Raw genomic sequence first — 27889 nt, forward strand, 5'->3', positions numbered from 1 at the left:
TTTCAGCTCGGGGTTCCTCTGGGGTGGGTTTTATGTTGTTATTCGGTTTTCCTTTTCGATGTTGCGTCGGTTTCTTCTATCTGCCTCTCGGTTATCGTCAGACTACAGCTGTGAATCCAGGTTATTGAACCAGGTGTCCAGGTCTGCACAGCTCTGCATGCCCCAGCCTGATGCTTCGACTATTCTCACCCTGTCCAGTGTGTTCAGGACTAACAGCAGCACCTGCTGCCACTTACCAACCAGGAGGTTGGCTCGTGGGTTTTTAGTCTCCACCAAAATCAAAGTTTGCAAAACTCTCTCAGCTCCTTTTTGGTCCACAACTGCTTTTCTCCACAACTCCTTTTCTCCACAACAGTCTTTTCTCCACTGTTTTCTGGTGGTTGTGTGTCCTATATTTGTATTCAATTCAGTTCTGCTCTTTTCGCGCTCAAACCCAGTGGGTGGTCCATTGTGTAAGTTTGGGCGGGGAGATAGCTTTGAATATTTAATCAGAAGATGTCACAGGTACACGCAGGTGTGAGGACCAGGGTATTGTTTCAGTGCACATAGGTGCCGGGAAGTCTGTGGGTCCTTTGTTATAGTCCTGGGAATCAGTGGGCCATTCCTGCAGTGATTCATAGTTTTGATTCAGAGCTATTATCCATATTAATTAGGTAGATAATGGCCCACATTCGCAGTTTGATTTGGGGGGAGGGAAGTCATTTTCAAACTGGGCCGGGGAGTCCTTATTGGTTGAAGATTTCCCCACTTCAGGCCCGACACGACCCCTGATTGGCCTGCCAGAATGCACTTTTCTCCCATTGGCCAGTGCCTCGGTCTCGCTTGTGAGCCAGACTCCACAATGTCTGTATCAGCCCACATGTTTTCCCAGCCTGCTTTTACTTGGCTAAAAATGTTCATTTAGTGTAAGTAATGATCCCATTTTAGTTTTCTTGTCCTTACGGTGTTTCAAATGCGGCCGTGGATTTTCGAACCTTACACTATGACACTGTGGAATGCTTTCTTCCTCAGAGACCTGAATGTAAACAGTTAACTCTGAACGATAGCACTTGAGGATACTGAATGGAACCATTTGGGAATTTTCATTCTAGTCCCTGGGAGGACAGAAACTTTACTGGTTGAGTGAAACATAAAAGAATAGAATGCAGAAGGATTATTTAACCCATTCAGCCCACTTCATCGAAGGCTACGTATGTTGTTTGTATTGCAGAGAACACAGCCTTATTTAATTAATCGCTCAAAGGCAGCAAATAACCACAGCTAAATGATCCAAGAAAATAAAATGTTTACTTCAATAGCTACATTAATTTGAAATGGATGCACATGCAGCAAACATCACCGCTGATGCAGTGATGGCTGTTTTTCACCCCAGGGTGGACATTCTTAGCATTGTTACCAAAGACACGATAATCGCTGAATGTTTTCTTTTATCTTAGGCCTGAATCATAGATTTGCTGCAGATAACTTCTCTTTTTTTTGATAAAGATCATATAGAGAATCCATGATTGTTAGCTGTTGGATTTGACCTATCCACTGACCTAAAACCTCATCAAGGGGGTGAAATCCCTGGGCTGGATTTTACCAGCTATCGAGGGTCCGGGGTGGGCGACGTCCTTGGCGAGTCCCGACCCCGCAGCTGTGTTGATCCTGGCCTCCAACATGATTTCACGAAGCTTGAGCTTATTAAGCCCGCCCTGCGAGGTTCCCGGCCAATTATGCTGACGTGTCATCAGCTGGTTTCCTTAAAGGGACCATGCCCACATACATTTTGACAGTTGTGCTGTCAGTATTCTGCAGCACTGAGGTGCACGGCGGCAACCAGGCTCTCCCATCACTCCCTCCAGATGCTTATGGAGGGAGTCACAGCATGCAGGGAGGTCCGCTTCCCTTCCCATGGGCAGAAGGGACCTGCCCTGGACACCAATGCAACCTGGTTGCACATTGCACAGGAGGGCAATGTGGGAGCACAGTCCCGCATTTCTGAACTCTTTGCTTCAGCACGCGGTCTGAAGTTTGGATTAAGAAAACAGGAAGATTGGAAGTTTGGATCGAAAAAAGTCTGCTAGACAATGTGGTGCCTTCCAGCCATTGAAATGAGTAACTGGTCATTGTCTGATGTTAAATATTTGAGTACCTTGTTACGGTGGGAATAATGGAAATTCATGACGAAATGATTTGATGATGTTAATATGTTAAGTATTTAAGTGTAACTTTGTTACTATTTACTGACATCTGTAGGTTAAACAAGCAATGTTAAGTATTTGAGTACCTTGTTACGGTGGGAATAATAGTCTGCATGTTAAACGATTCAGAAAGCAGTTAGTCATGATTGTCCAAATGCAAAGAATAAGAATTCAAAGGCTTTTTAGATATAAAGATGAGACTCACACACACAGACCCGAGAGACACTGGACATTCGGAAGGTGTGTCTCAAGCAGCCACAGAAATCGAAGCAAGCTGCCTTTGTGAAGTATCTCAATAACTTTCATACTTGGTTTGTTTAGTATGAATATTTAAATAAAAGACCCGGTCCTGCCTTCACTATAACTGGGTGTATGCGGGTAATTCGACATTAAAAGGAACAAAGCGAAAAAGAGCGAGACAGCTGTTTACAACATTTTGGTGACCCCGACGTGATTTTCAAAAGTTTGTTGGCTAATTCGAAGACCCCGATGTGAAGCAGAAAGTTCGCTGAGTTGTTCGAAGAACCCGACATGATTTTCAAAAGTTTGTTGGCTGTGTTGTTCGAAGAAGTGTTTCCCACACATCAGTTCAAGGGGTGAGCATTCTCTTAGTTGTTGTGACTTAAAGGGATCTCCAGTTAGTAATGGGGGGTTCAGGGACTATTGCAGTTGAGGTCCGGTCATTTCTTAATGAGTGGATTGAGTCGAAAGGGGTCCTTATGGGATAAGGCAGGAAACAATGACAGGAGGATGGAGAGAGACACGGCAGTCCTTAGTGGAGAGTGTCCAGTTAAAAAAGATTAACGTGTTTGGATTAAAAAGTGATAAAAAAGAGAAAAGTGTTGGTGTTGCAGTGTCTAATGCTGGGGATTCAAAAGTTAGGAGAAGAGGCTGAGGCTAGAGGTAGGGAAGTCTCAGAACTCACAGAGCAGTTAACAGCAGTGAATAAAGAAGTAGAGAATTGGTGATTTCAGGCATTCGGGGCAGCCAGGACTGTCCTGTCGCTCGATCAGCATCTTGCTGATGAACAGAATCGTAATCAAGATCTAGAGAAAAGAATATCTAAGCTGCAGCAGATGGTGGTATTAGGTTGCCCAGCAGAGACAGCAATTGGTAAAGCCAGATGGTATTTGGAGGATTCCCCAGGTCTGAGAGTTGAAAAGGGGATTAAGGGACAGGGAGAATGCCCACCGTTCCCATCCGCAGCTCTTTTGCCTCTTCTAACTTCGGAGCCTCGAATCCGTGTGGTTCGTGTGACAACATTAGGTACGGAGGCGGAGCAGTTAGATGCCTCTCCGGTTCCTCAGACACTTCACACTCCACAACATTTCACACGACCTTCCGGTAATGTGGAGAGTGGGGAAGGCACGTTCGGGCGGACAAGGCAAGAGCAAGATGATTCCTCTATTCCCTATGGAGCTCGTGAAGGGAACATTACCTTGTGTGGTTTTGGGGATTCCTGGTATGAGCGAGGAAGGGTAAAGTTACAGGACATGAGAGCTATCCTTAGTGAAGTAGGACCCGCACCCCTTCAGGACTTTAATAAGTTTGCCCAATGGTGGTGTAATATTCTGGGATGGTGGCAGTCAGAGAACATATCAGAGAAACTGAGGGTTCACATGATTCTGCCAGCTTTAGGGAATCACTGGGGAAAGGGAGTAGGTTTTGAAACAACTTCCAGGGCTCTGCTTGGTAGAATAATAGTTGCAATCTTTGGTGCTCACTCAGGGCCACAGTTAATAAAGCAGCTTGCATTATTACCAGGGGAAGGATGCAGGGAAACGGGGGAACATATATTCCAGTTGTGTAAAAATTTGGGAAGCAATTGGATTGATATCAGTCATTACGAGGATGATACACATAGAGAGATCATTTTGACTCTCCTACCCCCCTTCAGTAGTTCTGGAAGTAGATGCCTGGGGTGGGGACAATAGTTTTGATAAATGATTTGCAAGGGTAGAAAGCTTGTATCAGAGAGCTGCAGGAATTTCAGTCATGGAAGTAAGACAGGGGTTACAGTGATGGAAAGTAGAAGGGCCTGAGTGGATGAATCCTGCGAGGAGTAGGACCAGGTGGTGTCTGGATCCCGACCCGTCAGTTGATAGAGGACAGGGATAGACTGGCTAAAGAATTGGAAAAGTTAAAAGAAAAATTGAAGAATCAGGAAATAGAAGCTAGAGTCACAGACAGGAATGATACCTCGGTTCAGTTGGTGAGGTCAGGGGTAGATTCCGCAGGTGAGGGAGGATTCCTATAGGGATGCCGCGCCTCAACCACACACGTCGTTTCTTTAGGACCCTTACTTTGGGATAGGGGTGGCCATACCCTTATCGAGGCATGTGTGGAAGGGCAGTGGGTAATTAACACAGGGTCTGCTGGACAAACGAAGGTTGAGGTGGTCCTGGAAGAAGACGATTCCCCTCTTCAGAGACAGTATCCCATCACCCCAGATGCACGAGGAGCAGTTATTGAACAGTCAGAGATGAAAGCAGTGGGAGAAGCTTGTTCAGAAGCATTTAACGTTTCTGTAGGAATGGGCTGTCTCAGAATGATGAGATGTTCAGTGAAAAGCTCAAATGTGGGAGTTACAAACATGATCTAAAAGGATGCGAAATAGAAGTTGGATCATTGCAAATGTCGAGAGAGAAAATTACAGCAGTTCCGAAGGGTGAACGGAGAGAAGGACTGGGTCTCTCCACTGATTATTCAGCATTTCTGTCATCCTTTACTCTACGTTGTTACACTTCTCTCACAAAGCAGAGAAAATTATTAAAACCTGTGCAGAGGGCAACAGACTTGGTCGAAGACACCGATTGCGAGTTTACATTTCTGAATGTAAACAGCATGGAATTCAGTCGAAAACATCAAAAATTGAAAGTTGACTTTTAAGTGAAAATGGATATGGTGATCACAGACCAACGGACTTTAAAATGGCATCCTGAGAATCTGAATCTACAACAACCCTACTTTGACCCTAAGCGTGCTGCTATTTGGAAGAAGGAAATGCAGAAATAGAATATAAAATTTCAACAGCTACAGAGTTTGAATCAAGCAATCGTTGTGGACATTAACCATCGAGAACGTTGGCACAACTTTGGACCAGATTGGACATGTAAGCTGGTGGGAGTCATTGTTCGGATGGAGCCCGACAGCAACAGGCGTGATGAACACAATGATACACCCTGTCCTTATGCTGGTGCTATTTCAGTTGATCGTGCTGGTCATTTTGATTTACTGCGGATGTCGTGTTCGAAAACAAGGACTACAACTAGACAATGCTGTTGAACAAGCTCGAGCGACCATGCAAATGTATGTTACCCAGATAAGACCTGCAGAGAGGTGAAGAGAAGAAGCACACGGTCTGAAGTTTGGATTAAGAAAACAGAAAGATTGGAAGTTTGAATCGAAAAGAGACTGCTCGACAATGTGGTGACTTCCAGCCATTGAAATGAGTAACTGGTCATTGTCTGGATGTTAAATATTTGAGTACCTTGTTACGGTGGGAATAATGGAAATTCATGATGAAACGATTTGATGATGTCAGTATGTTAAGTATTTGAGTGTAACTTTGTTACTATTTAATGACATCTGTAGGTTAAACAAGCAATGTTAAGTATTTGAGTACCTTGCTACGGTGGGAATAATAATCTGCATGTTAAACGATTCAGAAAGCAGTTAGTCATGATTGTCCAAATGCAAAGAATAAGAGTTCAAAGGCTTTTTAGATATAAAGATGAGACTCACACACACAGACCCGAGAGACACTGGACATTCGGAAGGTGTGTCTCAAACAGCCACAGAAATCGAAGCAAGCTGCCTTTGTGAAGTATTTCAGTAACTTTCATACTTGGTTTGTTTAATATGAATGTTTAAATAAAAGACCCGGTCCTGCCTTTACACAACTGGGTGTGTGCGGGTAATTCGACATTAAAAGCAACGAAGCGATAAAGAGCGAGATAGCCGTTTACAACATTTAACAGGCACGAGCAGGGTGTCGTCAGGAGAACTAGGTTGCAGTGATGTAAAGTTTTCAATGATCTCAGTAGATCACGGAATGTTACTGCAAAGCCACACTCAACCTCATCCTGCTGTGTCACTCATCACATCCCCATCACTCTTTCTTCCCTACCCTACTCCTGCACATCCTTACTGTGATATATGTAGCACTCAAATCACTGACTCCACACAGTCTGGTGTTGTAGTAACTGCTGTGACCTTGGTCCTTTATTGTGTAACTCCAGAGTGCCTCTCAGGTGTGGTGGGCAGCCTTATATACTTTGTCTCGCAGGTACTTTCGGGTCTCCCATCACAGTGCCCCTTGTGGCGCACCATTGTAACTATACATTTAATGTACATTGACAATACATAACATCTCACTCCCTGCCCCCCCCACTCCCCAGTTCCAAAAGCAAATTGCCGGTGATCTCGGCCTTGTTCGTCCTGGTTGATTTATGAGTGTGAGTCCATGACCATCCACTTCCCTCTTCTCCCCCATGTAGAGATTTTGCTTGTGATCCGGTGCAAGCATGTGGTATTTGCAGTCCTTACATTGGTGATAAAGTACACAAACATAATCTCCAGTAGAAAGCAGGTACACATAGACAGTATATTTGTATGATACATATAGATGCATTGAAGAATTATATCAAAACGTTGCCGGTATACTGAACAGTTATTAAATCCCAGCTCCACTGGGCGAGGCATGGTGATGGCATACTGCCCCTTTTTGCCCGAGATAATGGGCTGCGCTGAGACAGGGTATGGCAACTAGTGCGTTACCTCTGTTCTCAGAAAATAGTTGCCTTTGCGGCGTGTCTGCAGCCGCTGAACAATTGCATAAATCACATAAAATCAGAAATCGCATTAATCCATGAGTCATGTTAGTCACAGATCCATTAACCCTTTTAACTGTGTATTGTGATATTAACTCTTTTCACCAATCATATCAATCATTTTAATCACAGTAATCATTTTAGCATCAAAATATTAACTCGTCATAAATCACGTCATCATACAAATCACAGTAATCATTTTGACTCACTCTTGCCCTTACTAAAGTCTCTTTGTGGGGACTGCCAATGGTGTAAGGCCCCTTTAAGACTCCCGGGTACATTTCCCTTTTAAGACGCCATTTTGTTTTTCCCACGAGGTTTCTACTGGGCATCGCCATTTTAGGTGCTCTGCTGGTGCCTGCCTGCCTCTCTCTGCAGAACTCTGCTGCCATGAGGCTCGCTGCCATTTTGAACTCGCTGTGCTGCTGCCTGCGAGAGAGAGAGAGAGAGAGAGCCGCCACCCTCTGAACGCACCCGGGAGCTGCAATGCACCGGCCCCTGCACCGCCGCATCCTCCGGAGCACCCCATGCAGCTGACCTTTTTGCCCGGGAGCCACCACACACACACACGTCCTCCGGAGCCGACCTCCTCACTGCCACAGCCGATCCTGGACGAGCCCCGCTCCTCGGAGCACCGGCCCTCATGACGTCGCCGAGCGAGTCCCGCTCCCGAAACTGTCGAATCACCGCTCCTCCCGCTGCAAGCCCCACGAACGGCCGCCTCTGCCTGCGGGCCGACAGTGCCTGCTGGAGTAGCCCATTGAAGCCCTCCAGCTCGGTCGGCGCTGCTGCTGGTTCCAGCGCCTCTTTCTCACTCTCAGACTTTGCAGGGGAGAGTTGACGGCCGCCACTGCTCTGCCCAACCCCAAAAACGCTTCCTTCGCTGCCATCCGACCCGCAGGTGGAGGCCTGCTCTGCCTGTGAACACGGGGGACAGCGATCTGTGGAGGAATGAAGTCTTCCCAGCTCCCATGGACCTTCCCCACCCATCTCCTGCCGAGAAGCGTCGGCCCATCGCCTGCGATGATCCACAAAGGTAAACCGTGCATCTCGCCCCCGTGAGATACCTGCACATCCGCTCTGCCAAGAACAGGTATCAGTTCCTTGGTGTAGGTACGCAGCTTCGCCGTGACTGGGACCAGCGTGGGTCGTGCAGCTGGGTTGATCCACAGTTTATCATAAGTTTCCTGACTCATCAGCGACTGACCCGACCCCGCGTCCACTTCCATACTCACTGGGACTCCGTTAATCTTGACTGCCATAATCACTGGGGCCGAACTGTCGGTACACGTATACAGTCCAAACGCATCATCTTCTTCTACCTGGGGCTGGGATGCCCGTCGAGCCAAACCGCAATGCTTCTCGCTGGATAGCAGATCATCTACTGTCTCCTCAGCCACACGGTGAGTCGTGTTTCTTTTGCACATATGCTGAAGATGGCCTTTCGTGTGGCAGGTATTGCACGTATACTCCGCAAACCTGCACCGGTGAGCCCCATGGCTTCCGCCGCAGAGCCAGCATGGTACTACTCGATTAGCCCCCCTCGGCGGACTCTGAGTTCCAGGACCCTGATGTCCGTGCTCTCTGCCCTGGGCAGAGCCACGTTCTGCAGTTTTGTCCGTGATGGGCGTTATCCTGTGAATAGTACCTGCCAGGTTCGGGACCGTGTGGATCATCTGCTTGGTGCTGCAAGTCGAGGTCATAAATGCCCGGCTGATGTTGATGGCTTGCTGCAGGCTGACTGTAGGTTCAGTAGATAGCAGCTTGTGAAGGAGGCCCCCATGGCCAATCCCCATAACAAAGACGTCTCTCAATGCCTCATCAAGGTGTGTACCAAAATTGCACGGCGCCACAAGTCTCCTGATGTCCGCAGCATATTTTGTGACATCCTGGCCCTCAGGTCTGCAGTGGTGGTAGAATTTATGCCTGGCCATGAGGATGCTCTCCTTCGGTTTCAGTTGGTTACGAATGAGTTCAATCAGCTGTTCATATGACTTGTCCTTGGCGCTCGCGGGTGCCAGCAAATCCCTGACGAGATGGTAAACCTCATCGTCACAACTGGACAGCAATATCAGCTTACGCTTCTCTATCAGTGCGTTCATGTTCCCTGTCAGGTCGTTTGCTATAAAATAGTACTCGAGCCTTTCCGTAAAGGCATCCCAGTCATTACCCACTGTGAAATCCTTTAGCGTGCCCAAAGTAGCCATGGTTGCGTGAAGAGCTCATCCGTGTCCTCGTCGCCAATTTGTGATGTATGTAGCACTCAAATCACTGACTCCACACAGTCTGGTGTTATAGTAACTGCTGTGACCTTGGTCCTTTATTGTGTAACTCCAGAGTGCCCCTCAGGTGTGGTGGGCAGCCTTTTATACTCTGTCTCGCGGGTACTTTCGGGTCTCCCACCACAGTGCCCCGGTACATTTAATGTACATTGACAATACATGACACTTACTCACACCAACTTAACTTGCACCTCCATCCATCCCTCTCTCTATCTACGTTGTCACATCCCCAACTCAATAGCCACCCCTCACACTCACTCTCATCCTAGTCCAATCATACCAACTTAGAACACGCAAGTCACTTGGGTGTTATCGCCAATGTTCATCTAAAGTTAATGAGTTGTAAACATTGAAATCTTTATTTTCAAAGCATTGCCTTCTTGGACAGATCTGTGTGCACCTTTGGAAGTGGCTTATTGAGTTGTAGTGTATGGTGAGACATAACGGTAGCCCCACCTCCCCACCCCGCCCTTGCAATGGTGATGAGTGTGAAAGGAATGGCTTGGACATTGTAGGGATGCTTTATGCTGTTGCTGCGGGGTGGTACCAACCCAGCGCAACATGTGGCAGCCAGGGTGTACAGCGTCAAGTGAAGTCAATCTGGCTATAGTGAGGCCATTCCTGGCCTCCCAGGCGGCAATGTGGTCATGTGCTGATACCCTATGTCATTAGAAATAGGAACATCTGGCCCCTGGAACCTGCTCCACCATTCAATAAGATCATGGCTGATCTGCTCTTGGCCTCAACTCCACTTTCCTGCCTGTTCCCCATAATCCTTGACTCCCCCATAGTTCAAGAATCTGTCTATCTCAGCCTTGCATATATTCAATGACCCACCCTCCACAACTCTATGGGTAGAGAATTCCAAAGATTCATGATCCTCTGAGAGAAGAAATTCCTCCTCAGATCTATATTAAATGGGCGACCGCTTATTCTGAAACTATGCCCTCTAGTTCTAGATTCTCCAATGAGGGAAAACATCCTCTCTATCTCTACCCTGTCAAACAACCTCAGAATCTTATATTTTTCAATAAGATCACATAAGAACATAAGAAATAGGAGAAGGAATAGGCCATTCGGACCCTCGAGCCTGCTCCGCCATTCAATAAGATCATAGCTGATCTGATCATGGACTCAGCTCCGTTTTGCTGCCCGCTCCCCATAAACCCTTATTCTCTTATCGTTTAAGAAACTGTCTATTTCTGTCTTAAATTTATTCAATGTCCCAGCTTCCACAGCTCTCTGAGGCAGCGAATTCCACAGATTTACAACCCTCTGAGAGAAGAACTTTCTCCTCATCTGTTTTAAATGGGCGGCCTCTTATTCTAAGATCGTGCCCTCTAGTTCTAGTCTCCCCCATCAGTGGAAACATTCTCTCTGCATCCACCTTGTCAAGCCCCCTCATAGTCTTATATGTTTCGATAAGGTCACCTCTCATTCTTCTGAATTCCAATGAGTAGAGGCCTAACCTACTCAACCTTTCCTCATAAGTCAACCCCTTCATCTCCAGAATCAATCTTGTGAACCTTCTCTGAACTGCCTCCAAACCAAGTATATCTTTTCGTAAATATGGAAACCAAATCTACACGCAGTATTCCAGGTGTGGCCTCACCAATACTGTGTATAACTGTAGCAAGACTGCCCTGCTTTTATACTCCATCCCCTTTGCAATAAAGGCCAAGATTCCATTGGCCTTCCTGATCACTTGCTGTACCTGCATACTAACCTTTTGTGTTTCATGCACATGTACCTCCAGATCCCACTGTACTGCAGCACTTTGCAATCTTTCTCCATTTAAATCATAACTTGCTGTTTGATTTTTTTCTGCCAAAGTGCACAACCTCACATTTTCCAACATTATACTCCATCTGCAAAATTTTTGCCCACTCACTTAGCCTGTCTATGTTCTTTTGCAGATTTTTTGTGTCTTCCTGACACATTGCTTTTCCTCCCATCTTTGTATCATCAGCAAACTTGGCTACATTACACTCGGTCCCTTCATCTAAGTCGTTAATATAGATTGTAAATAGTTGGGGTCCCAGCACTGATCCCTGCGCACCCTACTAGTTACTGATTGCCAACCCGAGAATGAACCATTTTTCCCAACTCTCTGTTTTCTGTTCATTAGCCAATCCTCTATCTATGCTAATATATTACCCCCAACCCCGTGAACTTTTATCTTGTGCAGTAACCTTTTGTGTGGCACCTTGTCAAATGCCTTCTGGAAGTCCAAATACATCTTATCCACTGGTTCCCGTCTATCCATCCTGCTTATTACATCCTCAAAGAATTCCAGCAAATTTGTCAAACACGACTTCCCCTTCATAAATCCATGCTGACTCTGCCTGACCAAATTTTGCTTTTCCAAATGTCCTGTTCTGTTTCTTTAATAATGGATTCCAACATTTTCCCAACCACAGATGTTAGGTTAGTTGGTCTATAGTTTCCTGCTTTTTCTCTGCCTCCTTTTTTAAATAGGGGCGTTACATTTGCAGTTTTCCAATCTGCTGGGACCTCCCCAGAATCCAGGGAATTTTGGTAAATTACAACCAATGCATCCACAATCCCTGCCGTTACTTCTCTTAAGACCCTAGGATGCAAGCCATCAGGTCCAGGGGATTTATCTGCCTTTAGTCCCATTATCTTACTGAGTGCCACCTCCTTAGTGATTGTGAGTGTGTTAAGTTTCTCCTCCCCTATGGCCCCTTGACTATCCACTGTTGGAATATTGTTTGTGTCCTCTACCGTAAAAACTCATACAAAATACTTGTTTACAGTTTTTGCCATTTCCATGTTCCCCATTACTAATTCCCTGGTCTCGTCCTCTAAGGGACCAACATTTACTTTCGCCACTCTTTTTCTTTTTATATACTTTTAGAAACTCTTGCTATCTGTTTTTATATTTTGTGCTAGTTTACTTTCATAGTCTATCTTCCCTTTCTTAATCATTTTTTTAGTCATTCTTTGCTAGCTTTTAAAAGCTTCCCAATCTTCTGTTCTTGCACTAGTTTTGGCCACTTTGTATGCCCTTATTTTTAATCGGATACTATCCTTTATTTCTTTCGTTAGCCACGGATGGTTTTCTTTTCTCTTGTACCCTTTCTTCCTTACTGGAATATATTTTTCTTGAGAGTTGTGAAATATCTCTTTAAATGTACACCACTGTTCATTAACCGTCCTACACTTCAATCTGTTTTCCCAGTCCACTTTAGCCAACTTTGCCCTCATACCTTCATAGTCTCCTTTATTTAAGCTTAGTACGCTGGTTAGAGATCCAACTTTCTCACCCTCCATCTGACTTTGAAACTCAACCATGCTATGATCACTCATTCCAAGGGGATCCTTTACGAGGATATTGTTTATTAATCCTGTCTCATTACACAGGACCAGATCTAAGATAGCCTGCCCCCTGGTTGGTTCCGTTACATACTGCTCAAGGAACCTGTCCCTTATGCACTCTATGAACTCTTCCTCAAGGCTATCCTGACCAATTTGATTTTTCCAATCAATATGGAGGTTAAAATCACCCAATGTATATTGCTGTTCCCTTTTTACAAGCCCCCACTATTTCCTGGTTTATGCTCCAACCAACAGAGTTGCTACTGTTCGGGGGCCTATAGACTACTCCCACCAGTGACCTTTTCCCCCTTGTTATTCCTTATCTCCACCCAAACTGTTTCAACATCCTGATCTTTTGCGCATATATTGTTTCTGTCCTCCCATTAGTTTTGGCCACATTGTATGCTCTTGTTTTTAATTGGATACCGTCCTTTATTTCTTTCGTTAGCCACGGATGGCTATCTTTTCTCTCAGTCTTCTAAACTACAATGAGTTGAAGTCCAACCTGCTCAACCTTTCCTCATAGACAACTCCTTCATCCAGGAATCAACCTAGTGAACTTTCCTCTGAACAGCCTCCAATACAACTATATCTCTCCTTAAATAAGGAGAACAAAACTGTACGCAGTACTCTAGGTGTGGTCTCACCAATACCCTGTACAGTTATAGCAAGATTTCCCTACTTTCTACTCCATCCCCCTTGCAGTAAAGGACACCATTCCATTTGCCTTTCTAATTACTTGCTGTACCTGCATACTAACATTTTGTGTTTCATGTACAAACTCTAGAGTTCGTACATGACTCTATAGAGTACAACACCAGTGTGATCCACAGCAACCACATCTGCAGTAAGTGTTGGAGGCTCGAGGAACTTCGGCTCAAAGTTGATGAGCTGGAGTCTGAGCTTCAGACACTGCGATACATCAGGGAGGGGAAAAGTTACCTGGACACTTTGTTCCAGGACACAGTCACACCCATTAGGTTAAGTACTTCAGATTTGGTCCGTGGTCAGGGATAGGAAGGTGTGTCTATGAGTGAGCCAGGTATGGGGATCCAGAAGGTAGCATTGGAGGAACCTCAGCCCTTGCACTTGTCCAACAAGTCCAAGGTTCTTGCAGCCTATTTGGACGAGAGCAGGAACTGCAGGGAGGATGAACAAACTGACCACAGCACCGTGCTACAGGGAGCCATTCAAGTTGGGGGAGTAAAAAGGACTGTGGTAGTGATAGGGGACAGTATAGTTAGGGGGATAGATACTGTTCTCTGCAGCCTAGAGCGTGAGTCTCAAAGGCTGTGTTGCCTGCCCGGTGCCAGGATTATGGACATCTCCTTGGGGTTGGAGAGGAACTTGGAGTGGGAGGGGAAAAATCCAGTTGTCGTGGTCCACGTAGGTAACCATCAACATAGATAGGACAAAGAGGTTCTGCTGAGGGAGTATGAACAACGACGGGCTAAATTAAAATGCAGAACCATAAAGGTAATAATCTTTGGATTACTACCTGAGCCACGCGCAAATTGGCATAGGGTCAATAAGATCAGAGAGTTGAATGCATGGCTCAAAGATTGGAGTGGGAGAAATGGGTTTCAATTCATGGGACACTGGCTCCAGTACTGGGGAAAGAGGGAGCTGTTCAGTTGGGACTTGAACCATGCTGGGACCAGTGTCCTGGCAAATCAAATAAATAGGGCTGTAGATAGGGCTTTAAACTAAATAGTGAGGGGGAGGGTTCGTGAGGGGAAATTTAGAAATTTAGAAAGTAAAAGAGAAAGGACAAGGCAATAGTGCAGGGTAGCAATATGGGTAATGATAACCTGAGTGTGACAGGAGGGACAGAGCGTATAAACATAAGAGTACAACAGCAAATAGGGTCAGAGTAGGAAAAAATTGTAAAAAGACACAATTAAAGGCTTTTTATCTAAATGCACACAACATTCGTAACAAGATAGATGAATTGAAGGCACAAAAAGAAATAAATGGGTATGATCTGATAGCCATTACAGAGATGTGGTTGCAAGGTGACCAAGGCTGAAAACTGAATATTCAGGGGTACTTGACATTTCGGAAGGATAGGCAGAAGGGAATAGGAGGGGGGTTAGCTTTGTTAATAAAGCATGAGATCAGTGCAGTAGTGAGAAATGATATTGGTTCAGAAGATCAAGATGTAGAATTAGTTTGGGTGGAGAGAAGAAATAGCAAAGGAAAGAAGTCACTGGTGGGAGTAGTCTATAGGCCCCCTGACAGTAACCACTCTGTAGGACAGAATATAAATCAAGTAATAATGGTGGCTTGTAAGAGAGGTACTGCAATAATTGTGGGCGACTTTAAGAACATAAGAACATAAGAAACAGGAAAGATGTAACACGTGCAGAATTAACCCAACAGGTTACAGAGATCAGCACTGATCACATTTGGCCCCTCGAGCCTGTTCCGCCATTCAATAAGATCATGGCTGATCTGATCTTAGCCTCAACTCCACTTCCCTGCCCGTTCCCCATAACCCTTGACTCTTTTATCTTTCAAAAATCTGTCAATCTCCACCTTAAATATATTCAATGACTCAGCCTCCACTGCTCTCTGGGGGAGAGAATTCCAAAGATTCATGACCATCTGACAGAAGAAATTCCTCCTCATCTCCATTTTAAATGGACGAACCCTTATTCTGCAACTATGCCCATTAGTTCTAGATTCCCCCACGAGTGGAAACATCCTCTCTGCATCTACCCTGCCAAGCCTATATGTTTCAATATTTCACCTCTCATTCTTCTCAACTCTAATGAGTTTAGGCACATCTTGCTCAACCTTTCTTCATATGACAACCCCATTCATCTCAGGAATCAACCTCGTGAACCTTCTCTGAACTGCCTCCAATGAAAGTATATCACTCCTTAAATAAGGACCCCCAGATCCCTCTGCATTGCAGCATTTTGTAATCTCTCCTGTTTAAATAATATATTGCTTTTTTATTTTTCCTAATAAAGTCGATAACCTCACATTTTCCCACATTATACTCCATCTGTCAAATATTTGCCCAGTCACTTAGCCTATCTATGGGCTAGAACTTCTACTTTTGTGGGGCGATATTTCCGGTGTGGGCGTTAAAAAAGGGTTTTTAGATCGCCAGCTTCTCGACAATTATCAAACCACCTAGTCTCCAAATGGGCAGTAGCGTTAAAATTTTTAGACCTACTGCCGTGAAGTGTGGCCGTCCTTAGCAACGGCATGGCGACGCTCGATTCCCGCGATTCTGGAGGTCAAGGGTCATCATGACATTTGCAGAAGAGGAGACAGAGAGAGCGGGAGCTCAGAGGGACTGAAGGCGTGGCTGGGTGTGGTGTGTCTGCTTTGGGAGGAAGGAGGAAAACTTTAGAGCTTTACAGCAAGTAGGCAAACAAAAAGTAGCTGTTACCAGCCACATATTTGACTGAATTTGGCCTATAATGGAGAGAGAGGAGGAAGCATCACAGCACGCTGTGGAGACTGATGCTGGAGAGAGCAGTGAGCTGGGAGAGGAGCACATTGGAGGGCGCAAAAGAGCCAGGAGGTTCTCAGACGAGGCAAATGCCTCCCTCCTGCAGGAGGTTGAGTTACGCTGGGGTGATTTGACACAGGGAGGGTGTGGGAAGCCCACCCCAAAGGCATACCAGAAGATATGGACCGAGGGAGCAGAGGTGGTCTCGTCGGCGACCAACGAGGTGCATGAGGGCAACTGTAAAGTCCTTACTCTACAGCATGAAACCACACGAGGCACATTCTGGGGACAAGGTCACTCTGTGACATTAAATCTTTATTCATAGGACTCCAAAGACGATGACCCTGTGTGGGACCTCCCTTTTTAAACCTGTGTGATCAGGTAAGGAGTGTCTCCCACAAGTTCACCCCTTGTGGTCAAGGTGTGCATCTAGGTTGAGTGTATACAGTAATACAGTGGTGTTACATTGTGGTTACATACATGACATCACCTCCCCCGCCCCCCACCCCCACCATCAAAGTCTTATTGGGATCATAGGTTTAGTCTTTAAGGTGGTCTACGCTCCCTCGTGGAGCGCCGCAGTTGGGGCTCTGGTTGTTGGACACTGACGTGAGTGTCTGTCACCTGTGGTGATTCCGGCCTGTCCGGGCTGACTGCAGGGACTGTGCGTTCTTCTGATTGCTCTTGTTGCTTGTTCACTGGCGGTGTTGTGAGCTCCATCTCATAGTCTTCTTCAGGTTCCTCCGTGTCCATGCTGAACCTTTTTTTTTACTTGGTCCAGATGCTTACGGCATATCTGACCATTGTTGAGTTTTACCACGATGATCCTATTCCCCTCTTTGTCAATTACAGTGCCCTCAAGCCATTTGGGCCCCATGGTGTGACTGAGGACAAATACAGGATCATTTATTTCTATACATCTCCCCCTCGAATTATGGTCATGGTACTCGTTTTGTGACTTGCGCTTGCCCTCAACTATGTCGGTCAGGACTGGGTGAATGAGGGAAAACCGAGTTTTGAGTGTCCGTTTCATTAGTAGCTCTGCGGGCGGGACCCCTGTGAGCGAGTGCGGTCGGGATCTATTGGCCAGCAGGAGACGCGACAGACGGCATTGTAGGGAGGGTCCTTGAATCCTGAGCATACCTTGCTTAATGATTTGGACCGCACATTCCGCCTGGCCATTGGAGGCCGGCTTGAACGGCGCAATCTTGACGTGGTTGATGCCATTGCCCGACATAAACTCTCGGAATTCGTAACTTGTGAACATGGGCCATTATCATTAACCAGGATGTCCGGCAAGCCATGCATTGCAAAGATCGCACGTAGGCTTTCCACAGTGGTGGATGACGTGCATGAATTCAGAATGATGCACTCGATCCATTTTGAGTACGCAGCTACCACAATAAGGAACATCTTTCCCATGAACGGGCCCACGTAGTCAACATGAATGCGTGGCCATGGCCTGGTGGGCGAGGGCCACGGGCTTAGCGGGGCCTCCCTGGGGGCATTACCAAGCTGGGCACACGTCGTGCACCTACGAACATAGTGCTCCAGGTCTGAATCAATTCCAGGCCTCCAAACGGGCGTCCGGGCAATGGCCTTCATCAGCACAATGCTTGGGTGCTCGCTGTGGAGTTCCCTGATGAATGCCTCCCTGCCCATCTGGGGCATAACTCCCCGGCTGCCCCATTGTAGGCAGTCGGCTTGGATGGAGAGCTCATCCATCCGTCTGTGAACGGTCTGACCTCCTCAGGGCATGCTCCATGTGCATGCACCCAATCCCCAGTCAGGACACATTTCTTAATCAGGGATAGGAGGGGATCTCTATTTGGCCAGATTTTGATCTGGCGGGCTGTGATGGGGGAGCTTGCGCTGTCAAAGGCAGCGACAGCCATGACCATCTCGGCGCTTTGCTCCGCTGCCCCCTCAGTGGTGGCCAGTGGAAGCCTGCTGAGCATGTCAGCGCAATTTTCAGTGCCGGGCCGGTGCCGGATGGAGTAGTCACAAGCAGCCAGCGTGAGAGCCCATCGCTGTATGCGAGCTGATGCGTTGGCATTGATAGGTTTGCTGTCTGACAACAGGGATGTTCATGGCTTGTGGTCCATCTCTAATTCAAACTTCCCACCAAAGAGGTACTGCTGCATTTTTTTACACCATAGACACATGCAAGCGCTTCCTTCTCAACCATCCCATATCCCCGTTCTGCTTGAGAGCGCGACCTGGAGGCATAAGCCACAGATTGTAGTTGACCCTCAGCATTGCCCTGCTGCAACACGCATCCAACCCCATAGGACGATGCATCACATGTCAGAACCAATTTTTTTACAGGGGTCGTACAGGGTCAACAACTTGTTTGAACAAAGTAGGTTTTGCACTCGATCAAAAGCCCGTTCCTGACAGTACCCCCAAAACCAATCGCAACCCTTACGCAGGATCACGTGTAGCGGCTCCAACAACATGCTCAAGTTTGGCAGAAAGTTCCCGAAATAGTTCAACAGTCCCAGGAATGAACGCAACTCCGATGTGTTGCAGGGCCTGGGTGCTCGTCGAATCACCTCTGTGCCAAATCCCATCTGCAGCAACCCTCCTGCCCAGAAACTCAACCTCAGGAGCTAAGAACACACATTTAGACTTCTTGAGTCGCAGGCCTACCTGGTCCAGTCGGCGTAGCACATCCTCCAGGTTGTGGAGGTGTTCCTCGGTGTCTCGACCCGTGATGAGGATGTCGTCCTGGAATACGATCGTTCCAGGAATGGATTTAAGCAGGCTTTCCAGGTTTCATTGAAAAATCGCGGCCGCTGATCGAATGCCAAAAGGCACCTGTTATAAACGAACAGTCCCTTGTGTGTGGTAATGGTGGTCAGTAGTTTAGATTCGTCGGCCAGTTCCTGGGTCATATAGGCTGAAGTGAGGTCCAACTTGGTGAACAGCTTGCCGCCTGCCAGCGTGGCGAAGAGGTCCTCCGCTCTCGGGAGCAGGTATTGATCTTGTAGGGACACCTGATTAATGGTGGCCTTGTAGTCGTCACAGATCCTGACAGAGCCATCCGCTTTTAGCACAGGAACGATGGGGCTCGCCCAGTCATTGAATTCAACAGGCGAGATGATGCCCTCTCTCAACAGCCGGTCCAATTTGCTCTCGATCTTTTCCCACATCACCATACAGCACCGCTCTGACTTTGTGGTGCACTGGCCTGGCGTCTGGGGTGATGTGTGTCACTACTTTAGTGCCTTTGAAAGTCCCGATGCCAGGTTGGAATAGTGAATCGAATTGTTGTAGGACTTGTGAGCACGAACTTCGCTCCACAGATGGCATTGCGTGAACATCCCCCCATTTCCAGTTCATCTCGGCTAACCAGCTCCTCCCCAACAGTGCTGGACCATTGCCCGGGACAATCCAGAGCGGCAGCCGATTCACTAACCCATTGTGTGTGACAGCCATCATTGCACTGCCTAGCACTGGAATGATTTCTTTTGTGTAAGTCCGTAATTGTGTCTCAATACGTGCTAATTTGAGTCTACTGGCTTTAAGTGGCCATAGCTTCTCAAGTTGCTGAACTCCCATGAATGACTGGCTGGCCCCAGTGTCCGGCTCCATGCGTACTGAGATGCCATTTAATAAAACCCTCATCACCACTGGTGCGTTTTGGTGTATGAACTGTGAATATTTGCCACATGGACCCGCTGAGCCTCGGCATCCATCGATTTGCCCCAAAAGTCATCCTGCCTCAAAGAACCCCCTTCTGGTCCATCCGCCTCATATATTAGTCTTCCTGCACATTCGAACTAAGTGGCCACTGAGATTGCAGTTCCTGCAGACAAACTGTTGAAATCTGCAAGATCTAGCTGAGTGTTTTCCCCCACATCTCCAGCATGAGTTAAAGTTTCCATTGTTGGGAACAAAGGGACTATGGCCAGGCATTCCGCGCTGACTGTCCCTTTGACTGCTTATAAGTACCCTATTAGTGGGTGTCAATGGCCCCATCCCGGGCCGCATTGTCCACTGTGATGGCATGAATGTCTGTTCAGCCTACCATTGTCTCTGTTGAAGTCCTACTCTGGGGTCTATTGCTGCCTGGGGAGTGTCAGACTGCCCCTGCCTGCCTGCGGGGCTGAGTCACATTTATAGAAACATAGAAACATAGAAAATAGGTGCAGGAGTAGACCATTCGGCCCTTCGAGCCTGCACCGCCATTCAATGAGTTCATGGCTGAACATGCAACTTCAGTACCCCATTCCTGCTTTCTCGCCATACCCCTTGATCCCCCTAGTAGTAAGGACTTCATCTAACTCCTTTTTGAATATATTTAGTGAATTGGCCTCAACAACTTTCTGTGGTAGAGAATTCCACAGGTTCACCACTCTCTGGGTGAAGAAGTTTCTCCTCATCTCGGTCCTAAATGGCTTACCCCTTATCCTTAGACTGTGACCCCTGGTTCTGGACTTCCCCAACATTGGGAACATTCTTCCTGCATCTAACCTGTCTAAACCTGTCAGAATTTTAAACATTTCTATGAGATCCCCTCTCATTCTTCTGAACTCCAGTGAATACAAGCCCAGTTGATCCAGTTTTTCTTGATAGGTCAGTCCCGCCATCCCGGGAATCAGTCTGGTGAACCTTCGCTGCACTCCCTCAATAGCAAGAATGTCCTTTCTCAAGTTAGGAGACCAAAACTGTACACAATACTCCAGGTGTGGCCTCACCAAGGCCCTGTACAACTGTAGCAACACCTCCCTGCCCCTGTACTCAAATCCCCTCACTTTGAAGGCCAACATGCCATTTGCTTTCTCAACCGCCTGCTGTACCTGCATGCCAACCTTCAATGACTGCTGTACAATGACACCCAGGTCTCATTCCACCTCCCCTTTTCCTAATCTGTCACCATTCAGATAATAGTCTGTCTCTCTGTTTTTACCACCAAAATGGATAACCTCACATTTATCCACATTATACTTCATCTGCCATGCATTTGCCCACTCACCTAACCTATCCAAGTCACTCTGCAGCTTCATAGCGTCCTCCTCGCAGCTCACATTGCCACCCAACTTAGTGCCATCCGCAAATTTGGAGATACCACATTTAATCCCCTCGTCTAAATCATTAATGTACAATGTAAATAGCTGGGGCCCCAGCACAGAACCTTGCGGTACCCCACTAGTCACTGCCTGCCATTCTGAAAAGTACCCATTTACTCCTACTCTTTGCTTCCTGTCTGACAACCAGTTCTCAATCCACGTCAGCACACTACCCCCAATCCCATGTGCTATGATGTTGGCTCCCTGATCCATCGACACGTTAGAGGCAGAATTGCACGCGTATATTATTTTCGTCTCTACCTCCCCCGCCATGAAAGTTTGAGCTAACAACGCCGCCGCTTCCAAGGTCAAATCCTTGGTCTCAATTAATTTGTGGAAAATTCCAGGAATGACCGATGCCCTCGATAAAGAAGTCCCTTAGCACCTCCCCCCTGCAGGCGTCTGTGAACTTACAGAGGCTGGCCAAATGCCGGAGGTCCACTACGAAGTCCGGTATGCTCTGTCCTTCACGATGTCGGTGGGTGTAGAATCTGTGTCAGGCCATATGTATGCTACTCACCGGTTTGAGGTGCTCCCCGATCAATTTGCTAAGTTCTTCAAAGGTTTTGTCCGCCGGCTTTTCGGGTGCTAGTAAGTCCTTCATGAGCGCGCAAGTCTTTGGTCCGCAGCTGGTCAAAAGACGAGCCCTTCGCTTGTCGGCCACTGCGTCCCCCAGCCATTCTTTCGTAACGAAGCTTTGCTGAAGCCTCTCGACAAAATCATCCCAGTCTTCCCCAACACAGTACCGTTCCTCTGTGCTACTGGTGGCCATTCTTGTGGGTCGTGAATTCCCGTTTCTCATCGCCAATGTAAAGTCCTTACTCGACAGTATGAAACCACACGAGGCACAGTTCCACTTTTTTGGGCGTTGTTTTGGGTGAGCGATATTGTGGGCAATATTTGTCGAGGTGGGGAAAGTGAAAGTGAGCGATCTCCTGGGCGTTAGTTTCATCAAATGTGCTCTTTACGACAAAAAAACAATGGGCGGGCGATTATAAATAGTTGAGGCCCCAGCACAGATCCCTGTGGAACCACACTAGTTACAGTTTGCCAACCTGAAAATGACCCATTTATCCCAACTCTCTGTTTTCTGTTAGATAGCCAATCCTCTATCCATGCAAATATCTTGCCCTCAACGATGTGAGCTCTTATCTTGTGCAGTAACCTTTTATGTGGCACCTTATTGAATGCCTTCTGGAAATCCAAATACACGACATCTACTAGTTTCCCTTTATCCACCTGCTCGTTACATCCTCAAAGAACTCCAGCAAATTTGTCAAACATGATTTCCCTTTCATAAAACCATGTTGATTCTGCTTGACTCTATTAGGATTTTCTAATACTTCCTTACTAATGGACTCCAGCACTTTCCCAATGACAGATAGACTAATTGGTCTGTAGTTTCCTGCTTTCTGTCTCCCTCCCTTCTAAACCAACCAGGGAACAGGCTATTTTAGATCTGGTAATGTGTAATGTGTAATCTGGTAAAGTGAACTGGGAAATAGATTAAAAGGTAAGATAGTAGATAAACAGTGGCAGGCATTTAAGGAGATATTTCATAATTCTCAACAAAAATATATTCCATTGAGAAAGAAAGACTCTATGGGGAGAATGAACCATCCGTGGCTAACTAAGGAAGTAAAGGATGGTATCAAATTAAAAGAAAAGGCATACAATGTTGCGAAGATTAGTGGTAGAATCATAGAGTCATAGAAACTTACAGCTTGGAAGGAAGCCATTTCGCCCATCATGTCCGCGTCGGCCGACCAAGAGCTATCCGGCCTAATCCCACTTTCCAACTCTTGGTCTGTTGCCCTATAGGTTACAGCACTTTAAGTGCATATCCAAGTAGTTTTTAAATGTGGTGAGGGTTCCTGCCTCTATCACCCTTTCAGGCAGTGAGTTCCAGACCCCCACCACTCACTGGGTGAAGAAATTTCCCCTCATATCTCCTCTAAACCTCCGCCCATTACTTTAAATCTATGCCCCCTGGTTGATGAACCCTCTGCCAAGGGAAACAGGTCCTACCTATCCATTCTATCCAGGTCCCTCATAATTTTATACACCTCAATCACCTCCTCTTAGCCTCATCTGTTTCAAAGAAAACAGATCAAGCATCTCCAATCTTTTCTCATAGCCAAAATTCTCCAGTCCAGGCAACATTCTTGTAAATCTCCTCTGCACACATTCCAGTGCAATCACATCTTTCCTGTCATGTGGTGACCAGAATTGCACACAGTACTCCACCTGCAGCCTAACCAGTGTTTTATACAGTTCAAGCATAACCTCCTTGCTCTTGTATTCCATACCTCGACTAATAAAGGCAAGTATTCCCTATGCCTTCTTAACCACCTTATCTACCTGTTCTGCTACCTTCAGGGATCTGTGGACCTGCACTCCAAGATCCCTTTGTTCCTCTACACTTTTCAGTGTCATACTATTTAATATGTATTCCCGTGCCTTGTTAGACCTTCCCAAATGCATTACCTCACACTTACCCGGATTGAATTCCATTTGCCACTGTTCTGCCCACCTGACCAGAACATTGATATCATCCTGCTGTCCACAGCTTTCTTCTTCATTATCAAACACACAGCCTATTTTAGTGTCATCCGCAAACTTCTTAATCATAGCCCCAACATTTAAGTCAAAATCAATGGGCTCAAATTTGCCCAGGAGTTGCTCCGTTTTTTTTTGGAGCAACTTGATTTTTCTGGAGTATCTTAAAAATCCACATTCTGCACATTTAATTTGCGCTAGTGTAAGTGAGTTAGTTCGGATTTTTTTTAGTTTCGTTTTTTTTTCAAAAGGGGGCATTACCATCTACCTACGTGTATATAGATTTTAGCAAAGCTTTTGATAAGGTCCTACATGGCAGACTGGTCACGAAAGTAATAGCTCATGGGATTCATGGCAAAGTAGCAAGTTGGATCCAAAATTGGCTCGGAGGCAGGAAGCCGTGATAGGAAAAGTGACCATTTAAGCCACTTTGCACAGCTAATATAGTTACTCCAAACTAACTTAGGCCAGCGTATGTGGCCACTTGTGGCCGCATAGAAAACCCTTGCGGAGAGTTAAGAAATCAGCACAGGCAGGTACTTATTGACTTGACTAAAAAATGTGAATAGGATCAAACAGCTATATAGATCATATGACAAACTTCGCAAAGTTAATTTACCATACAACAGAAGCATTCATGGAAGCTTAAACTACAAAAATAAAAGTAGTAAAGAGACAAAACATATTTACATAATTTTTTCAAAATATCCAAATAAAAACAGTTATCACCCCCCATCAAAACTCCCCCCTCCATCAAAACACTCTCGCCCCAATCAAAACTCGCCCCCCATCAAAATTCTCTCGCCTCCCATCAAAACTCTCTCGCCCCCCATCAAAACTCTCTCGCCCCCCCATCAAAACTCTCTCACCCCCCCATCAAAACTCTCCTCCTCCTCCACCCCCACCCCCGCCCCCATTAAAACTCTCCTCACTAAACAAAGCACAACCATCAATAAATAAAAAATAAAACTCAAGTCCTACCTCGGCCCGGGAAGTCAGCGGGCCGGCTGGCCGGTGCGGGAGGCCACTCAGCCAGGATAGGTGCCGGACTCTTTCTATGGCATGCAGCAGCCCGGCGTGCGTTGTGATGACACTCGGCCTGGGATAGGGGCGGGACATCGGGTCCCACATTGCAGAGGAGCTACTGCGCATGCGCGGAACCTCCAGTGTGCATGCATTGAGCTGCCGCCACTCTTTTGAGTGTAGAGCCATAGCTCCGCCCCCTTATTGAATTGCCATGCTGCGCCAAGACATGGGAGAGGCCACAGAGCGGCCAGAATGCAGGGACAACTTTTTGGTGCCGTTTTTATCCTTGGAAGTCGGCGCACTTCGGGTGAGTGCACCAAAAATCGGCAGGGGCCAATTTTGAGAGCATTGATATATACCACAAAAAGCAAGGAACCCAGCACTGAGCCCTGCAGAACCCCACTGGATACAAAAACATGCATTAACCATTACCCTTTGCTTCCTGCCTCCGAGCCAATTTTGGATCCAACTTGCTACTTTGCCATGAATCCCATGAGCTATTACTTTCGTGACCAGTCTGCCATGTAGGACCTTATCAAAAGCTTTGCTAAAATCTATATACACTACATCATACGACTCTCCTGGTACCTCATTGAAAAATTCAATCAAGTTAGACATACGACCTTCCCTTGACAAATCCATGCTGACTGTCCTTAATTAATCCATGTCTTTCCAAATGAAGATATATCCTGTCCCTCAACATTTTGTCTAATAATTTTCCCACCACTGAGGTTAGGCTGACTGGCCTGTAATTACTCGGTCTATTCCTTTCTCCCTTTTTAAACAAAGGTACAACATTAGCAGTCCTCCAGTCCTCTGGCACCACACCTGTAGCCAGAGAGGACTGGAAACTGATGGTCAAAGTCTCTGCTATTTCCTCTTTTGCTTCTCTTGCCTGAGATACATTTCATCCAGGCATGGGGATTTATCCACTTTCAAAGCTGCTAAGCCCCTTAATTCTTCCTCTCACACTATGTTTATTTCGTCTAATATTTCACACTCCTCCTTCATTGCGAAGTCTGCATTGCCCCTCTCTTTTGTGAAAACAGATACAAAGTATTCATTAGGAATCCTACCCACACCTTCTGCCTCAGATTTCCTTTATGGTCTAGAATAGGCCCACTCTCTCTCTAATTATCCTCTTGCTCTTAATATATTTATAAAACATCTTTGGGTTTTCCCTGATTTTACTTGCCAACATTCTTTCATGCTCTCTCTTTGCTTTCCTGATATATTTTTTAATTGCAGCCCTGCACTTATACTCCTAGAATTTCTGCAGTGTTGAGCTCCTGGTATCTATCATAGGGTTAACTTTTTTTCTTTATCTTACCCTGTATGTCCCTTGACATCCAGGGGGCTCTAGATTTGTTAGCCCCACTTTTTTTTAAAGGGAACATACTTGCTCTGTCACCTCACGATCTCCTCCTTAAATACCCCCCACTGCTATAATACTGATTTCCCATCAAGTAGCCATTTCCAGTCCATTTTGGCCAAATCCCATCTCAGCTCAGCAAAATTGGCTTTACCCCAATTGAGAACTTTTATTCCTGGTCCTCCTTTGTCCTTTTCCGTAACTTCCTTAAATCTTTCTAAATCACGATCATCAGCACCAAAATGCTCTCCCACTGATACCCCTTCCACCTATCCCTCTTCATTCCCCAAAACCAAGTCTAGAATTGCCCCCTCCCTTGTTGGGCTTGTTACATACTGGCTAAAGAAGTTCTCCGAAATGCATTTTAGGAATTCCACACTCTCTGTATCATTCACATTTCTTTTTTCACAGTTAATATTAGGGTAGTTAAAATCCCCACTATTACAGCTCTATAGTTTTTGCACTTCACAGCTTTTTGCCCACATATTTTTTCTTCTATGTCCCTCTGACTGCTTGGGGGGGTTATAGTATACCCCAGTTTTTGGCCTTTAATTCAACCCATATGGCCTTGTTTGATGACCCCTTTAACATATCATCTCTTCTCACAGTTATAATTGTTTCTTTAATCAATACTGCGACCCCCCTCCTTTTTTACCCTCCTCTCTATCCCACCTAAAAACCCTGTAACCAGGAATGTTGAGCTGACATACCTGCACTTCTTTCAGCCATGTCTCAGTAATAGCTATAATATCGTATTCCCAAGTGTCAATCTGTGCTCTCAGCTCATCTGCCTTATTTCCTATATTCCTTGCATTGAAGTATATACCATTTAATATTGCCAAACTCCCCTGTTGTCTATTTTCCAGCCCTTGTTTCCTCTATCTTCCAAATTCACTTTCTACTTCTACTTCTCTGCTGCCCAATTCCAGCTTTGCTTCTCTCCCCACTGAATCTATTCTCCAGTTCCCATCCCCCTGCCAAGCTAGTTTCAACCCTCCCCAACAGCACGAGCAAAACTTCCCACGAGGATATTAGTCCCGGCTCTGTTGAGGTGCATCCCGTCCGGCTTGTACAGGTCTCACCTACCCCAGAAATGGTCCCAATGCCTCAGGAATCTAAAGCCCTCCCACCTGCACCATCTCTCCAGTCACAAATTCATTTTCTCTATCCTCCTATTTCTGTACTCACTAGCACGTGGCACCGGCAGTAATCCGGAGATTACTACCTTTGAGGTCCTGCTTTTTAATCTCTCTCTTAGCTCCGTAAACTCTGCCTGCAGGACCTCATCCCTCTTTCTACCTATGTCCCTTCTACGATATGAACCACGACCTCTGGTTGTTCTCCCTCTCCCCCTAGAATGTATTACAGCCACTCGGTGACATCCTTGACCCTGGCACCAAGGAGGCAACATACTATCCTGGAGTGAAGTCTGCGGCCACAGAAATGCCTGTCTGCTCCCCTGACTATTAAATCCCCTACCACTATTGCTCTTCCATTCTTCATCCTCCTCCCTGCACAACTGAGCCACCCGTGGTGCCATGGACTTGGCTCTGGCTGCACTACCCAGAGGCACCAGCGCCCTCACCAGCACTCAGAAGAAAATACTGGTTGGAGATCGAGATAGATTCAGGGGACTCCTGCACTACCTGCCTAGTACACCCCTTCTGTCTGTGGTCACTCACTTCCTCTGAAACTGGAGCTCGAGTTGTAGCAGCTGAAGACATCTCCTGCACACGTGGTTGTCCAAGCTGC

The sequence above is a fragment of the Pristiophorus japonicus genome, chromosome 1, assembly GCF_044704955.1.
Source record: "Pristiophorus japonicus isolate sPriJap1 chromosome 1, sPriJap1.hap1, whole genome shotgun sequence".
NCBI lineage: Eukaryota > Metazoa > Chordata > Chondrichthyes > Pristiophoridae > Pristiophorus > Pristiophorus japonicus.